The sequence below is a fragment of the Procambarus clarkii genome, chromosome 76 (assembly GCF_040958095.1).
Source record: "Procambarus clarkii isolate CNS0578487 chromosome 76, FALCON_Pclarkii_2.0, whole genome shotgun sequence".
Lineage (NCBI taxonomy): Eukaryota > Metazoa > Arthropoda > Malacostraca > Decapoda > Cambaridae > Procambarus > Procambarus clarkii.
The window spans coordinates 16,614,770-16,633,975 of NC_091225.1; the positions used below are offsets into that span (position 1 = coordinate 16,614,770).

The following is a 19,206-nucleotide window of genomic DNA, read 5'->3' on the forward strand; positions in this document are numbered from 1 at the left end:
CTATAATGACTCCCAGGTGCTCACATGACCCCCCCCCCCTCCCCCCCTCACTAAACTTTACATCTTGAGTTACACCGTCACTAGTTTTTCGAAAGGTCCGCTCCCCCCCCCCCCACCTTCCCCTACCCTCTCGTTCCCCTCTTCCCTCTTCCCCCTTCCTTACCCCTCCCCTTCCTTACCCCTCCCCTTCACACACACACACACACACACACACACTCACACACACACACACACACACACACACACACACACACACACACACACACACACACACACACACAAGCATGTGGCTTGTGTCACTTCACTTGTGGAACAAGCTAAGGACCAATTGCGATTGCCGACCAGTGGCAAAGTTGATGGTGAGGGGGGGTAGGAAGGTGATAGTGAGGGGGGTAGGAAGGTGATAGTGAGGGGGGTAGGAAGGTGATGGTGAGGGGGGTAGTAAGGTGAGATAGTGTAAATACCACATTGATCCCCCCCCCCTCATCCGTCAACTATTGATAGTGAAGATAAGCGGCCCTTCGTCGTCACCTCTTATACTATCTACATCTTCTCTTACAAGGAACGACGCAGTTCGCTCGTTACAACGTACTAGACAATGGAAGCGGCTCGCGATAGTGACGAACTATCATCACTATCGTCACCAGTCTATCTTGAGGTTATCTTGAGATGATTTCGGGGCTTTAGTGTCCCCGCGGCCCGGTCCTCGACCAGGCCTCCACCCCCAGGAAGCAGCCCGTGACAGCTGACTAACACCCAGGTACCTATTTTACTGCTAGGTAACAAGGGCATAGGGTGAAAGAAACTCTGCCCATTGTTTCTCGCCGGCGCCTGGGATCGAACCCCGGACCACAGGATCACAAGTCCAGCGTGCTGTCCGCTCGGCCGACCGGCTCCCTATAGTCGGCCCTATAGTCTATTTCGCATTTTTTTTCCTCTATCATATCTACAATATATTTATTTCTCTCACAGACACACACATCTGCTAGAAGAAGCCCGCAGCAGCTGTCTAACTCCCCGGTACCAATTTAGGTGAACATGTGTTTCAGGTGAAAGAAACTGCATTTGTTTCCACTTCGGTCGGGAATCGAACCCGGGCCCTTAGGACTACGACTCCTAGAGCGCTGTCCACTCAACCGCGAGGCCCAATGGCTTTGTGTACGTGAGAGGGCTGGGGGGGGGGGTGATGAGACCCCATGCCCACAGGGTGGGTATGGGGTCCACCCCCCTCCCACAAGATGGGTATGGGGTCCACACCCCCTCCCACAAGATGGGTATGGGGTCCACCCCCCTCCCACAAGATGGGTATGGGGTCCACCCCCCCAACAAGATGGGTATGGGGTCCACCCCTTCCCACAAGATGGGTATGGGGTCCACCCCCTCTTACAAGATGGGTATGGGGTCCACACCTCCTCCCACAAGATGGGTATGGGGTCCACCTCCCTCCCACAAGATGGGTATGGGGTCCATCCCCCTCCCACAAGATGGGTATGGGGTCCACCCCCTCCCACAAGATGGGTATGGGGTCCACACCCCCTCCCACAAGATGGGTATGGGGTCCACCCCCCTCCCACGAGATGGGTATGGGGTCCACCCCCTCCCACAAGATGGGTATGGGGTCCACCCCCCTCCCACAAGATGGGTATGGGGTCCACCCCCCCCCCCCCCACAACAAGATGGGTATGGGGTCCATAATAAACCCAATGAACCAACAAGTTTCACATGGTCAGAGCGAGCCTGGACACCCACCACGGCCCCGTGGTGTAATGGCTATCACTCTGGACTTTGAATCCAGCGACCCGAGTTCGAGTCTCGGCGGGACCTGGCCTCATATGTCCTTACCACATCTCCAATGACCAGTTGATTTATGAATTACGAAACCTGTACATCTTCCCTCTATCCCTGCGGCTTTGTTTACAATTATTGTATAGTTTAGGACCTCCCAAACTCCTCAAGCTGAAGTTGTTATTGTAAACGTCTTATAGAAGTTCCTAAACAATGTTCTGACCTGAAATGTCATGTTTGAATCTTATTAAATTAACAACCTTGCTTAATACCAAAGTATTTATTGTTGTTCTAGTTTGGGTTATAATTATTATTGATTCAGAGGTAAATTCGTGAGCCTTTTAGAGGGTCTAGGAGTCTAAAGGGTGACTTTGGGGGACAGGAGCTGGAACCTAACATCACACCAACACATTATATGTAAAAATCACATTCCTATGACCTTTTATAACTAAACCGGGTTTAAGATCATATTTTAAGGCAAGGCGTTCAAGGTCTTGAGGTTATCTTGAGATCTTGAGATGATTTCGGGGCTTTAGTGTCCCCGCGGCCCGGTCCTCGACCAGGCCTCCACCCCCAGGAAGCAGCCCGTGACAGCTGACTAACACCCAGGTACCTATTTTACTGCTAGGTAACAGGGGCATAGGGTGAAAGAAACTCTGCCCATTGTTTCTCGCCGGCGCCTGGGATCGAACCCAGGACCACAGGATCACAAATCCAGCGTGCTGTCCGCTCGGCCGACCGGCTCCCCTAGGTTAAAGGTCTAGGTTAAAGCTTTTTAAGGACGATTCTGGTACGAAAACTGAACGTTTTCAGTATCACAACATTTTACGATAAAGTATTTACGGTAGCCTAAGCTGAAACGTTTGTGCGGGATTTGTGGAGAAACCCGTTTATAAGGTCATGGGCGTTTGACCTAAATCCTGTTTAGCCGTCCGGATTTAAAACGTTTGTGTGGAAGAGATTGAAGTAGCTTTGAGGTGCCCTTTTGTGCTCGTTACATTAGCAGGCTAGTTGATGAGAGGACCAGGATGCTCTTCCCCCTTCCCCCCTCTTCTCTCTCTCTCTCTCTCTCTCTCTCTCTCTCTCTCTCTCTCTCTCTCTCTCTCTCTCTCTCTCTCTCTCTCTCTCTCGCTCTCTCTCTCTCTCTCTCTGTCTCTGTCAGTCTGTTGATATTTATGCATGTCTTGCCTTGTGTGTCTAACCAAACTACCCTAATCTAACCTAAGATATAGTCTATCCTATGGTGATATAACCAATCCCAACCTAATCTATCCTAACCCAGATCACGACATTATATAGCATTTGAGAAAATTAACACCACACACAAAAGCATCATTGAAAATGCAAAATCACTATAAATTATCTGTACAAGCTTTTCCCTTCCTCCTCCTGCTGCTGCTAATCCCACAAGAGCCAATCTATCTCAACATCACTAAGTAATCCAACAAAATCCGATAAAAATAAGATTTTAATAAAAAACATCACCCATAAACCCGGTACAAATAAGGTGCAAACCAAAAAACAGTCCCCCCCCCCCCTCAAAAAACAGATTTAAATTGATAAAACGCTACCCCAAAAAAATATAAAAAAACACAGACACTAAACAGAGAAAACTGCACCAAAAACCTGATCCGCGTGGAGTAGCGACTATTGTGGCAAGACTCAGCTGGGGTAACTTTGGCTTCAGGAAAACCCGCCCGGGAAGTTGTCTCACCTGTAAGACGAGGAGACAACCATTAGAGCTCCTCCTTGCTGCTCTAGTGACCTTGTTGTTGTTGTTGTTGTTATAGATTCAGCTACTCGGAACAAGTTCCATGTAGGAGGAAGTTTTACAGGGGCGGGGCAAGTAGCACGGGCTATGGTGAGCCCGTAGTGGACTTACCTGGCACAGGTGATGTGCGGGGCATTCTCTCTCCAACTCCACCTTGTTTTAGTGTGCTGCTCGACCACCTCAACCACACACCACACCCCACCACTCCACACTACACCACTCCACTCCAGCCAGACACCATCAGAGCCACGCAGGGCATATAAGGATAGGCTGCAGGATCCAAATAAGTTCAGTAGAACTTTTGGTTACAATTCTTTTACCATGTCGTAGCTCAGTCGATTAAGGCAGCATCTAGGATGCTCTCGGACGCAGGTTCGAATCCTCGTTACGGCCCTTGTGAATTTGTTCATAAGGATAGACAAAGATACTGGAAGGATGTACTTTCAGTGACTTTCTCTTCCCCCCTATATCTTCACCAGACCCCTTGCTCCTCTATCCCTTCTCTCTCCCTTCTTATCCTTGAACAAATCCACAAGGGCCGTGACGAGGGTTCGAACTTACGTACCAGAGGATCCCTGACGCTGCCTTAATTAAGTTAATATCCTCATTGCGATACTAACACACACACTTCCTCTCCCTGATACAAGTTGCATTTCACATGTTACAGCCCAGCTCCTGTGCCAGGTAAATCCACTACGGGATCACCATAGCCCGTGCTACTTGAAACTTTTTGTTCCCAGTAGCTGAATCTATAACAACAACAGCATCTCCCTGATCCCCCCCCCCCCCAACACTCCCCGCCCCCTCCTCCCACTCCCCCCGACCTCCCCCCACTCCCCGCCCCCTCCCCGCCCCCCTCCCCCCTCCTACAGTGGTCCAGGCCTCAGACGGGACACATCTTGACTGAACTTCTTCATTAACGTTAAGGACGTCTGATACAATGGTAATCTTTTGTCTTGTGGAAGCATTTAATGGGTCAAACCCTTTCCTTGTGAACTCTTCCCTCGGAACCCCTTACCCATTGATCCCTTGCCCTAGGAGACGCACACGATCGGGAAACAAATAGGCAGTTTCTTTCATCCTAATGCTTCTGTTCACCTAGCAGTAAATAGGTACCTTGGAGTTAGACAGCTGCTACGGGCTGCTTCCTGGGAGGGGGGGGGGGGAAGGTAACAAAATGGAGGCCTGGTCGAGGACCGGGCCGCGGGGACGCTAAGCCCCGAAATTATCTCAAGATAACCAGAGGACCCAAAACAGAAAACGGGAAAATACGTCAATTTCGTCAGCCGCTTCCATTTTCTAGTACGACTATTTTTGGACGTAGGTAACGCATACGTCAGGATACGTCGCTCTATTAAGAGGACGAGTCAGTGTACTATTATAACGAGTCCTCGAGTCTCGAAATATTCATATTTTTTAATATATATAAATATTAAATATATATATATGCGAACAAGGCTGAATGGTCCCCAGGTATATATGCAACTGAAAACTCACACCCCAGAAGTGACTCGAACCCATACTGCCAGGAGCACCCTGCAACTGGTGTACAGGGCACCTTAACCACTTGACCATCACGACCGGACAAAAGATGATGGTAGCCGAGGCTACCCAGCTAATTTATATAATATATAATTATATATATTATATAAATATTTATATTTCGAGACTTGAGAACTCAAGAAATATTTATATATTGAACCGAGAATAAAATAAAATAACATTTCACACAGAAAAATAAACTTACTCTAACCGGGGAGCCGGTCGGCCGAGCGGACAGCACACTGGACTTGTGATCCTGTGGTCCTGGGTTCGATCCCGGGCGCCGGCGAGAAACAATGGGCAAAGTTTCTTTCACCCTATGCCCCTGTTACCTAGCAGTAAAATAGGTACCTGGGTGTTAGTCAGCTGTCACGGGCTGCTTCCTGGGGGTGGAGGCCTGGTCGAGGACCGGGCCGCGGGGACACTAAAAAAAAAAAAAAGCCTCGAAATCATCTCAAGATAACCTCAAGATAACACACACAGAGATCACACTAACGTGATGCATCAAATGAACAAATCCACAAGGGCCGTGACGAGGATTCGAACCTGCGTCCTAGAGTAAACTTACTCTAATTTTGAGTAAATGAAAAGACGCTACAATTGAAATTTCCCCCGACGCCATCAACCAATCAGCAGGCGAGTAGCGACAGCCAATAACATTCCATGATGGCGTGTTCAGATTCACCAATTAAAATCTCTGCCATAGTGCTCTACCCCCCCCCCTCCCCCCTCCCCTGCCCCCCCCCTCCCCCCTCCCCTCCCCACCCCCCACTAACTATGACAGTAATTCATCACGATGATTCACATCATATTAATCATGCACCCTCGCCAGAAACCACCCAAAAATATAGAGTTGTTGATGAGTAGGAGAGATGATGGTGATGAGTAGGAGAGATGATGGTGATGAGTAGGAGAGATGATGGTGATGAATAGCAGAGAGATGATGGTGATGAGTAGGAGAGATGATGGTGATGAGTAGGAGAGATGATGGTGATGAGTAGGAGAGATGATGGTGATGAGTAGGAGAGATGATGGTGATCAGTAGGAGAGATGATGGTGATGAGTAGTATAGTTGATGGTGATGAGTAGGAGAGATGATGGTGATGAGTAGGAGAGATGATGGTGATGAGTAGCAGAGATGATGGTGATGAGTAGGAGAGATGATGGTGATGAATAGCAGAGAGATGATGGTGATGAGTAGATATTTGTATAGTGGTTTGTAGACTTTAACAATCTTCTAAATCATTAGGTTATATTCATCATTCACAATAGGGAGTTTTAGTCCTGCCCGCGACTCGAACTCGGGTCCTCCTTGCCTGGGCCCGTGGTATATGGAGGGGCTCCCTCAAGCCCAGGTCGAGGGGGGCATAATAAGGCTACACTGCTGTCAGTATGAGTATCCTGTATACTGTATAGTCCAGTGTGAGATAGAACAAGCAGTTGGGAAAAAGACTTGAACCAGTGGGAGTCGAACGCCGATCTCGTAAAAAAACCGAAGCCTTTGCTCTACCGACCAGTTCAAGTTCAAGGCTGTGTGCTTAAACCTTGAGAGAACAACTGATAAGCTTTATCCTTATCCGTGCCTCTGTACCTCGAGGAGGCGATCTTTACCCTCGGGACTATTTAAGACCTTGTTCGTAACTACGCATTTCCTATGCCTGCTACACGGATGTACTGGTTTCGTAAAACGTCTCCTATACTCTTGGTTTCGTAAAACTACGAAAATTCCATTAAATTTACGTCAAAAGACATTTCGTAACCATTCAAGCCTGAAAAACAAATTGGGTTGTTAGGCTATTGAATTGTACACATATCCCCCCCCCCTAATGTGTATATATGTATCTCCTCTACTTATCAGCGGTAGTTCACTTATTATTTATAACATCTTGAAGATTAGAGGAAGATGGCTTTGGCATTCATTTATAGCGTGCATGTCTTGCTGGCGCGGGGCGGAAAGGTCAGTGTTGCATAGTGCAGCGTGCACACCACCAGCGTGATGGGTTATTGGCGGAGTGAGAGAGTGAGAGAGAGAGAGAGACAGAGACAGAGACAGAGAGAGAGACAGAGAGAGAGACAGAGAGAGAGACAGAGAGAGAGAGAGAGAGAGAGAGAGAGAGAGAGAGAGAGAGAGAGAGAGAGAGAGAGAGAGAGAGAGAGAGAGAGAGAGAGAGAGAGAGAGACAGAGAGAGAGACAGAGAGAGAGACAGAGAGAGAGACAGAGAGAGAGACAGAGAGAGAGAGACAGAGAGAGACAGACAGAGAGAGAGAGACAGAGAGAGAGAGAGAGAGAGAGAGAGAGAGAGAGAGAGAGAGAGAGAGAGAGAGAGAGAGAGAGAGAGAGAGAGAGAGAGAGAGAGAGAGAGAGAGAGAGAGAGAGAGAGAGAGACAGACAGAGAGAGAGAGAAGAGAGAGAGAGAGACAGAGATAGAGACAGAGAGAGAGAGACAGAGAGAGAGACACACAGAGAGAGACACAGAGAGACAGAGGGGAGAGAGAAGAGAGAGAGAGACAGAGAGAGAGACAGAGAGAGACAGAGACAGAAAGAGAGACAGACAGAGACACAGAGACAGAAACAGAAAGAGAGACAGACAGAGACACAGAGACAGAAACAGAGAGAGAGACAGAGACAGAGACAGAGACACACACACAGTTATGGTCACTTGACACATCTGTGTGTTTACCTCGGGGGGGCTACACCCCCCCTCCTCCCCCACTCCCCCCCTGGTGCTGCATGTCACTGCCACGAACAGTTACCTCGGCCAACTGTTCTTCATTACCATCCTTCACGCCGCGGCGGCCAGGCAAAGTTGCCTTCGTTACTATCCAGGATAGCCAGAGGGACTTGGGGAACAGAAGGGGGTCGGGGGATGGAGGGAATAGATCAAGGAACGCATGGAACGTTGCTTGGTTGCAAGCGACGACAGGAATCGGGATATTTGGACCGGTGGAACATGACAAGGGGAAGCTGTTAGCGTCCTACTATTTCCCCACACCACACACTCGTCATACTTGCTACACTCCACAGCCTGTTTCATGCTTTGATGTTGAACGCGGTGAGCACAGCTTAATGCGTTATACTTTCTGGTTCAAACACTTCAGGGGACAGATTCACGAAGCCGTTACGCAAGCACTTACGAACCTGGGGCCAGATTCACGAAGCCGTTACGCAAGCACTTACGAACCTGGGGCCAGATTCACGAAGCAGTTACGCAAGCACTTACGAACCTGGGGCCAGATTCACGAAGCAGTTACGTAAGTACTTACGAACCTGTCCATCTTTTCTCAATCTTTGGCGGCTTTGTTTACAATTATTAAACAGTTAATGAGCTCCGAAGCTCCAGGAGGCTGTTTATAACAATAACAACAATTGATTGGCAAGTTTTCATGCTTGTAAACTGTTTAATAAATGTAACCAAAGCCGTCAAAGATTGAGGAAAGATGGACACGTTCGTTCACATCCTCTAGAAACATAAACACTGCAGACCATAGTTCATATCCACCATAAATCTAAACATTACACACTGTACTTCACATCCTTCAAATATATATATATATATATATATATATATATATATATATATATATATATATATATATATATATATATATATATATATATATATATATATATACATGATCTATCTTTAAGTTATCTTGAGAAGATTTCGGGGCTTTAGTGTCCCCGCGGCCCGGTCCTCGACCAGGATTCCACCCACAGGAAGCAGCCTGTGACACCTGACTAACTCCCAGGTACCTATTTACTGCTAGGTAACAGGGGCATCAGGATAAAAGAAACTCTGCCCATTGTTTCTCGCCGGCGCCTGGGATCGAACCACAGGATCACGTGTGCAGTGTTCTGTCCGCTCAGCCACCGGCACCCAATCGTCACCTCATTTATACATCCCGAACACAAGATGAAAATTATTTACACAATACTTAAGAAAGCTGACATGGTTGGTTTATCACAAGTATAAACACGCATTTAATTATACAAATTATAAATACAAATTATAAATACAAATAAATAAATACAAAAATTGATAGATTAATACCCTGGAAACACAAACCGAAACTGTCTCTATTTTCCGCCTGTTACAACTTGTAATAAAGTTGTTACATCTTGGCTTAACGTGTTTATGACGTATTAGAACGTTGTTACAACTTGCTATATTGGTTGTTATAACTGGTTAGGAGGTGTTAAAACTTGTCCGAACGTTGTACCAACGTCGTAGTTTCGGTGTGTGTTTGGCGGGTAGATAAGAGCTAGTACATACAATGCCTAAAGCCACTATTACGCAAAGCGTTTCGGGCAGGGATAGATAGATATAGATAGTTGTACTGCACTGCACAATATAGTTGTACTATATAGATAGTTGTACTGTTGTACAGATATTACAGATAGTTGACAGGTCGTCTGAGATAGTCAATATCTTAAAGTTTACACAAGCACCATCACCTTGTTCCTATTCTTATTTTTTTTTTGTGGGAGGAGAGTACATCTTTTTTTTTTGAGAGAGAGGGAACACTCTTCTTTTTTGGTGGAGGGATACCCCCCCTTTTTTGGAGGGGGGATATCCCTCTTTTTTTTGGGTGGGGGGTATTGCTGGTTTTGGTTGGGGGGAGGGGGGGGGGTGAGACATTAACTTCCCCAAACACTTAAGTAAAAGTTGTTGTTGTTTGAGATTCGCTACCCGGAACAAAGTTGCAAGTAGCACGGGCTATGGTGAGCCCGCAGTGGACTTGTAAAGTGGTATCATAATAGCAGCATTAAAGTAGAGACAAAATGTGTCGTGGTGTATAAAATGAGTTAACGAGGCGGAACTCGACAAACAGTGTCAGTTGTCGGCCAATTAACCCGTCCAGTGGGGCTGTATCACGTCTAGTTTAACTGCTTTATGCAAGCACTCAATATGCCTTATTTAACTAATCCACAATTTTATAATCCCGCTAAAAAAAGTACATATTTACATATAATTTTGCTGGACATTCACACATATTATCCAGAGGGAGCCGGTCGGCCAGCACTCTGGACTTGTGATCCTGTGGTCCTGGGTTCGATCCCAGGCGCCGGCGAGAAACGATGGGCAGAGTTTCTGTCACCCTATGCCCCCTGTTACCTAGCAGTAGAATAGGTACCTGGGTGTTAGTCAGCTGTCACGGGCTGCTTCATGGGGGTGGAGGCCTGGTCGAGGGGACACTAAAGCCCCGAAATCATCTCAATATAACCTATTTGTGCTTGCGGGGGTTCAGCTCTGGCTCTTTGGTCCCGCCTCTCAACTGTCAATCAACTGGTGTACAGGTTCCTGAGCCTACTGGGCTCTATCATATCTACATTTGAAACTGTGTATGGAGTCAGCCTCCACCACATTACTGCCTAATGCATTCCACCTGTTAACTACTTTGACACTGAAAAAGTTCTTTCTAACGTCTCTGTGGCTCATTTGGGTACTCAGTTTCCACCTGTGGCCCCTTGTTCGTGTACCACCAGTGTTGAATAGTTTATCCTTGCCTATCTACCCTGTCAATTCCCCTGAGGATTTTGTAGGTAGTGATCATGTCTCCCCTTACTCTTCTGTCTTCCAGCGTCTCCACTTGTGACGTCACGCCAATCTGAGACCTCACCCCTCACACTGACTCGTTGTCTCCTGTTGCTTAGGTACTCCCTTATCCAGTGGAATACCAACCCTTTCACTCCAGCCTGCATCTCCCTGTTGCCAGTGATTTCTTATACACTATGAAGAGAGGCAGGCACAGTGCTTATGTTCCTTCCTTTAGTATCCAAGGGGAGATTCCATCTGGGCCTATAGCCTTTGTCACATCCAACTCTAGTAAACACTTCCTTACTTCCCCGCTGGTAATCTCAAACTCTTTCAGTAGTTCCTGGTTAACTATTCCCTCTCTTATCTCTGGAGTCTGTGTGTGTGAGAGAGAGAGAGAAAAAGAGAGAGAGAGAGAGAGAGAGAGAGAGAGAGAGAGAGAGAGAGAGAGAGAGAGAGAGAGAGAGAGAGAGAGAGAGAGAGAGAGAGAGAGAGAGAGAGAGAGAGAGATACCTCACCTTGGCTCTCCACTATAAGAATCAGTTGAGGCGTCAGGAATGAGACAAGCCTCGTGGGAAGGACCCCCCCCCCCCCGCCCAGGCGACAACCGGAATTAATTACTCTAAACGTCAACTATCAATCACCGTAAGTGATCGCGATAAATTAATCCCAGACACGCGGGCGCTAGCTTGGGATTGGTTTTGCGTAAGCAGGTGTTCTTGGCGCCACATACCTTCCATCAATCATTTGCCTGTTAACAGGTATTTAACTGTTGTCCTAACTACCCTGAGAGGGTAGTTAAGATCCCTTACCTTAAAAGGGGCCTGATAGCTGGGTAGACAGCACTAGGGATTCGTAGTCCTGAGGTTCCGGGTTCGATCCCCGGTGCAGGTGGAAACAAATGGCCACAGTTTCTTTCACCCTGATGCCCTTGTTCACCCTAGCAGTGAAATAGGTATCTAGGGAGTCAGACAGCTGCTACACACTCCTGGGGGGGGTGTAACAAAAAGGAGGCCTGACCGAGGACCGGGCCGCGGGGACGCTAAGTCCCAAAATCATCTCAAGATAACCTCAAGATAACCTCAAGATAACCCTGTTCTAGGGGGTGTTATGTTAACAGTCTTCAATTGTTCATGTTCTGATATCAGCTAGATATTAAGAGGTAATTGACCATCACGGCAGTGATTATGGCAGGACAGAAGGGTCCTGTAATTGGCAGTATTTCAACGAGTAAATTGTCAACAATATATTTGAATAGGGGACACGAGGTGAAGTAATTACAACCTCAGATATTTTATAATTTAGGAACAATCTGGGGTTAACAGTTATTATGTTGTCACAATAACGAGGTCGCTGGCGTCACAATAACGAGGTCGCTGGCGTCACAATAACGAGGTCGCTGGCGCCACAAGGTCACTGGCGCCACATATATTCCAGTACACACAACAGCAAGTCGTAAAATATTTAGTGGCGACAGATGATTGAGCACTTGAGTGATAGCTCAAACTATGTTCTAGAATGTGGGGTCACGCTACCGGAGACCAGTGACGCCTCCTGAGTAATGACTGGTAATGACTGGTTGGGACGATGCAATTACAAATAAACAGGTCGTGTTAAAACAAATTAGAGGGGATGTAGAGTGGTGTTAAGGTGAGGTGTAAACAAAAAATTAGGGGAATTGTTTATAAGAAAACTGAAGAAATTGTAATATGGAAGAAAATGGGAATAATATGGAAGAAAATGGGAATAATATTGCAGAAAATGGTAAGAAATAATATGGAAGAAAATGGGAAGAAATAATATGGAAGACAATGGGAAGACATAATATGGAAGAAAATGGGAAGACATAATATGGAAGAAAATGGGAAGACATAATATGGAAGAAAATGGGAAGAAATAACATGGAAGAAAATGGGAATAATATTGCAGAAAACGGGAAGAAATAATATGGAAGAAAATGGGAATAATATTGCAGAAAATGGGAAGAAATAATATGGAAGAAAATAGGAAGAAATAATATGGAAGAAAATGGGAATAATATGGAAGAAAACTGGGAAGACACAAAAAGAAAATGGGATGAAATAATTTATTAAATAAAATCCTATGAAAGTGGGCACCTGCCTCCCGTTTTCTCCCTCTCGTCCTGTTGTTTTATCGTCTTCTTCCTACTCCTTTGACCCATTTTCTTCCACCTTCCGCCAAAGGTTCACGTCCCAGACTCTGTCATCAGTTCAGAACTGAGGTTTAGTGGTCCAATTCAACCTGCGAGTATGGATTTCTTGGTGGCCCCAGGAGCGCTTTCACCCTGGGGAGAGCCTGTCGGCCGAGCGGACAGCACGCTGGACTTGTGATCCTGTGGTCCTGGGTTCGATCCCAGGCGCCGGCGAGAAACATTGGGCAGAGTTTCTTTCACCCTATGCCCCTGTTACCTAGCAGTAAAATAGGTACCTGGGTGTTAGTCAGCTGTCACGGGCTGCTTCCTGGGGGTGGAGGCCTGGTCGAGGACCGGGCCGCGGAGACACTAAAAAGCCCCGAAATCATCTCAAGATAACCCTCCAACCCGTTCTCGCAATTGCTTATAATCAATATTGGCTTTTTAATAAGTGCATATGTGACATACTAATTGTGAATATTTTAGTTTACCTTGAAAGGCTTCATAGAAAACACCGACCTCACCTAACCTTCTTAGTATGTTAAGATAAGCATCTTATTGTTTCTTAATTACAATTATTACTTAACCTATACCGTTGATAGGTTAATAATTGTAAATAAGAAGCAATAAGATGCTTATCTTAACATACTAAGAAGGTTAGGTGAGGTCGGTGTTTTCTATAAAGCTTTTCAAGGTAAACTAAAATATTCACAGTCAATTAGTATGTCACATATGCACTTATTAAATAAGCCAATATTGACTAAGCAAGTGCGAGAACGGGTTTGCACCCTCATTCCGTTTTCGTTTTCAATTCATGGTTCAAAAAATGTGTTCTCAGAGCCTTCGCTGTTAATAAGTTAATGTTTTCGTTCCTTGTTGCAAGTACTCACCTAGTTGTGTTTGCGGGGGTTGAGCTCTGGCTCTTTGGTCCCGCCTCTCAACTGTCAAGACGTGATGCTGGAGACGGAGAGCTTGAGACGGGAGGGAGGGAATTATCAAGGGTAAAGCACGGTCATTACGACTATATAGCACTTGGAAGGGGTCAAGATAAGGATTTGGGATGGGACGGGGGGAAAGGAATGGTGGCCACAACCAATTGGACGGTCGGGGATTGAACGTCGACCTGCATGAAGCGAGACCGTTGCTCTACCGTCTAGCCCAAGTGGTTGGTTGAGACGGTAGGTCTGTCCCTAGCGACAGACCCTTCCGCTAGCCCTCACAACGAAAAAGCTAGAGAAGAGACAGATACTCTCTCTCTCTCTCTCTCTGGGCATTTATACGGCATAAAAAAGCAAAGTGGACATCTAGATGGATAATTTCCTGGCCAGCAGATCCGCTTATCCACCACCAGCCCCTGTAGCGAGGTCCGTAGCCAAGCGGAAAGTCGTTCCGAGGAGCAAATAACCTAATTCGTGGCGACCATTAACTATGTCGAGCCCCTACGTGTCTAGAGGTGAGAGACGAGGCCTGCTGGGTGACAGCACGGCCGCTCTCTTCAGGTTATCTTGAGATGATTTCGGGGCTTTAGTGTCCCCGCGGCCCGGTCCTCGACCAGGCCTCCACCCCCAGGAAGCAGCCCGTGACAGCCGACTAACACCCAGGTACCTATTTTACTGCTAGGTAACAGGGGCATTCAGGGTGAAAGAAACTTTGCCCATTTCTTTCTGCCTCGTGCGGGAATCGAACCCACAGAATTACGAGTCCTGCGCGCTATCCACCAGGCTACGAGGCCTCTTAGGGGTAACACGACTCAAAATCGCTGTAAGAAATCCAAAACAGATCTTGAATTCGGGTTTAAGAACCGCTATAAAAAGCCTATCTTACGTAACACTAGAAACAAGGACCTTGTTACTGTGCCTTTTCTTGTTAGATGCTTAATTTAGGCACTTGTTAGTGGACACTCTTAAGGAACTCCTAGTTTTTCTTACCATAATACTGTTGCTCGTGTTCCTACTCTTCACCAACAGCTCTCTTGACCACAGGAGCCAGAGTGATCGTTCTCTGTATACACCTTACATATCAGGTGAAGCAACACAGTAATTGGTATTTACGCTAAACGTATCACTTTAAATTATAGATGGCTTTACCTCCCTACCCTGGCGTCGACACCCCGCTCCTCCCAGGCGTCGACACCCCCCTCTCTCCCAGGCGTCGACACCCCCCTCTCTCCCAGGCGTCGACACCCCCCTCTCTCCCAGGCGTCGACACCCCCCTCTCTCCCAGGCGTCGACACCCCCCCCTCTCCCCCAGGGGTCGACGCCCCCCTCTCTCCCAGACATCGACACCCCCCTCCCCCAGGCGTCGACACCCCCCTCTCTCCCAGACATCGACACCCCCCACCCCCAGACATCGACACCCCCCTCCCCCAGGGGTCGACGCCCCCCCCTCTCCCCCAGACATCGACACCCCCCCCCCCTCTCCCCCAGGCGTCGACACCCCCCCTCCCTCCCCCAGGGGTCGACGCCCCCTCCTCCTCCTCCTGCTGCCAGTGAAACAATCGCCAGGTTGTGGGGGCGCGTGTTGTGAGTGGCGGGAAAGAGCGGCTCTGCATATTCCTCATAGTGTGTATTTATTGAAAGGTTCGTCGTCGACGGCAGTCTTCCGGCTCAGACGGAGATGGAAATGACATGCTAATGCTGAGGGATGCTGTGGAGGAGGAGGTAGAGCAGAGAGAGAGAGAGGAGGAGAGAGATAAGGAGTAAAGAGAGGGGGTGAGAGGGAGGTACAGCAATCCATTAGATAATATTAGCACTAATATCCTGCCAGCCGTGAGCACAGGCAGGAAATACTTAGTGTGACGCCCTTATCCACACTCGAGGGGCTGAAAGCACTATTAAACAAAAGCTATGATTTGTTTAGATCTGACACAGATATCTGTATAAACCACTCCTCCTTGCTCTAATGTGAAGGCCTCCTGGAATTTCTTACTCTGGAGCTTTGCAATGACTTTATCCACTCGTATTCTTGAGGATATCCTCATCATGTACTCAAAGGTTGCTACTGCAGGATGCTGATCACATGGCCCTGTATGACTAACCTTCCTGCAAGATGAAGGAACTTTTAACATACCTACGTGTCTGTCAGTCAGTTAGTCTAGCAAGATTCCGCGTCTAACTCCGTCTAACTTCCAATTGAAAGGAATATGAGGACTCCCAGCAAGCATAAGAAATATTGGCGGAACAACCGTGGACATTTTCAAGAGGAAACTAGATTTATTCCTCCAAGGAGTGCCGGACCAACCGGGCTGTGGTGGGTATGTGGGCCTGCGGGCCGCTCCAAGCAACAGCCTGATGGACCAAACTCTCACAAGTCAAGCCTGGCCTCGGGCCGGGCTTGGGGAGTAGAACTCCTAGAACCCCATCAACCAGGTATCAACCAGGACTGGGAGCTGGGATAGGATGGAGAGACGAGAATGTGCCCAACCACTTTGGCTGTATCGACTACTCCAAGTGGTTGCGTCAGGTGGTGGGTTGAACAAGCCTGTCTTAATAACTCCCCCTCCCCCCCTATCAGGGTCGAGGTTCACAGACTATCTTCTCTACCAAACTACGAAACTAGATACGAGGGAATGTCCAAAGTGGCTTGAAGCAGAATGAAATACTCGACACGAGGTGTTTGGAGAAGGCGGGGGAGGTGGAGAGAGAAAACGCAAGATGAGACGCGAAAAGAAATTAAGACAAAACGCGTAAAGAGGAAAGAAAACAAAGAAAGAAAACGAGATAAACACATTTGTTTACACATCTGCGCTTAAGTAAAACTTGTAAAATAGAAATATTAACAAGAGAAAATTAAAACAAGAAGTGAAAAAAGCTACAAAAAGTCACATCACTGCAAAAGCTTACAGTTATGACTACTAAAAGGACTATATTCAGTTGCATATAGTCCTGGGGACCATTCAGGTTTGTTCGCACTCATGAACACTATTATAATGTTCTATACACAGAGCTGTGTATGGTCAAATGAACAAATCAACAAGGGCCGTGACTGAGGATTCGAACCTACGTCCGAGAGCATCCCAGACACTGCCTTAATCGACTGAGCTACGACATGGTCAAAAGAATTGCAACGTTCCGAACCCCGTCCTTGTGGATTTGTTCATTTGATCCATCACGCTATTGTGATTTCTGTGTGTAACTGTGTATGCTGTTCATTGTGGTGTGGCTGAATGCATAGATCATGCTGGAATTTGTTTAAAATGAAAAGAAAAATGTCCACACATAGCGAAGTGGGCTACACCAAGACGACACAAAATACATAATTTCAGAACAAAAGAAAATATCCAACTTCATAAGACAAATATATGCACATAAAACAACTGTTAAAACATGAAAACACAGGAGAAATAGAGCGGAAGTTAAAAAAAACATCAATTTGTAACTAATATAACATTCTTCAACGTCAGGGGATTAGAACGTCACTAATCCGTGACGTTCGCGGATTAGTGATCCTAGCATCCGATGCTACGAACGCCAACAGCATTCCTCCGGATTAATCAATACCTAGGCTAGATAAGACGCGATATTACGTACATCTGGCGCTTTGAATACACAAGATGGCTGCTGCTGCTACTCTCTGCGTGTAGGTTAAATTATAAGCTAAATTATTCTGTATCTAAATCACACACACATGTCGCTACGGTCGATAAGTGCGCGCTCGGAGAACATTACTTAATACTTTTTAAATCTAAGTTGACCAGACCACACACTAGAAGGTGAAGGGACGACGACGACGTTTCGGTCCGTCCTGGACCATTCTCAAGTCGATTGAGGATACTTTAGCCACGGCTAGGCTGCTTGCTTCTAGCCTAGTCCAACTATCCTACTGGATAGCAGGATAGTTGGACTAGGCTAGAAGCAAGAAGCCTAACCAGGTTGTTCATTGTCACTACATCCAGCTGCAGTAGACTCGTTTATATGTCTCAAGTAAACAGCTTTTTAAAGGAGATTAGCAGTTACCAACCCTTAAACATACGCCATCTTGTGGCGCAAATTAGCTGAATCTTAAGAACAAAACAGTGTCTGCATTTTATGGTTTTACAAACTCAAATAATGTTGGATTTAGTATATCACATATATTTTCAATGTCTCAAGGTTGGATACTGGATGTGAGGGTGATTGAATGGGATAATCCTGGATGGATAGGAGTAGCGTTGGTTGGATAGCGGTGGTGGGGGTTGGATAAAGGTAATGTGGGTGGGATACGGGTAGTGTACGTGGATAAGGCTACCGTGGGATAGAATAGGAAGGATGGTATCTATGTAAGGTGCAGTCAGAAACAACTCGTGAATACAATCCCCGTCTCACACATAAGCCCAAGAACAACATCCTCCACACACAAACCTGCCCAACCACTCCCACAAAACACACGTCACAAAGCCTAAACTACAACACAGAAGCAGTGTATCATCTTCCCCCAAGTACCATCTTACGTGTATTGCCCAATAGGTGCCTTCAAGACTTTTATATAGACAAGTCTACCCTTTTCTCCTGTCCAAGATGCCATATATTTTCTATATTAGCTTCGACATGATACAAAACAAGATATAAAATTGAAGTTTAAACGCCGGACTGAATGATATTACACAATACGCAGCTGTCAGCGGCGGCCCTGAAGGATAGAACGACTTTTTGTTGTGGTATTCATAATGACTGGTTGGGTCTAGCCTAGAACCATCAACCCTCGCTTCTTCAGGATCTATCCCCCATCCCTACTCTTCCCCGACCCCTCTTGAACACTGCTTCAGGAGGTATAGACAGCTTCAGGACCCATCCAAAGCGTCAGGACCTATCCTAAGCTTCAAGACCCATTCTAAACACACTCAAAAGCCACTTCAGGGGCCGGATTCCCTTCCCTGAATCTTCAGCTTAGGGCCAGACCTTACCCGGCCCCTCTAGAACACTGTTTCAGGAGGTATAGACAGCTTCAGGACCCATCCAAAGCGTCAGGACCTATCCTAAGCTTCAAGACCCATTCTAAACACACTCAAAAGCCACTTCAGGGGCCGCCTTCACTTCCCCTGAACCTTCAGCTTAGGGCCAGACCTTACCCGGCCCCAGGAACGCCCCAGGGACGCCCCAGGGACGTCACAGGAACGCCCCAGATGGACCAGAAAAACAGCAAAATGATTTGTGTCAAATTACGCGTTGGAATCTTCGGTGCCCGAACCAGGACGATAAGCGGGGAAATACAGGTTAAACCAGAGGGGAAATTACAGAAGAAATAGAGGGATGTGCTCCGGATAGTTCATGAAGAACACGGAGGCCGGATGTTCCGTGGTGGTGGAGAGGAACACGGAACATCCGGCTCGGCCTGCCGGGGGAAATAGTGGAGAGAAAGTTACAGTGATGTATTGAGTTAGAACTTATAGAGCGGGTGTCAGGCCGGTTTGGCTCACTTCGTTGCTGGTGTTCACACGCGCG

The 19,206-nt window shown here is 47.0% G+C and overlaps 1 protein-coding gene and 1 non-coding gene across 4 annotated transcripts in view; one reads left to right on the forward strand and one right to left on the reverse strand.

The window, feature by feature from the left end:
- LOC123771509 (carbonic anhydrase 2) overlaps positions 1-19,206 on the reverse strand; it is a 277,143-nt gene that overhangs the window by 110,727 nt on the left and 147,210 nt on the right. The gene's annotated exons all lie outside the window — the stretch shown is intronic.
- Positions 1,753-1,824, forward strand: TRNAQ-UUG (transfer RNA glutamine (anticodon UUG)). The gene has a single exon. It is a non-coding gene; the product is annotated as a tRNA-Gln (tRNA).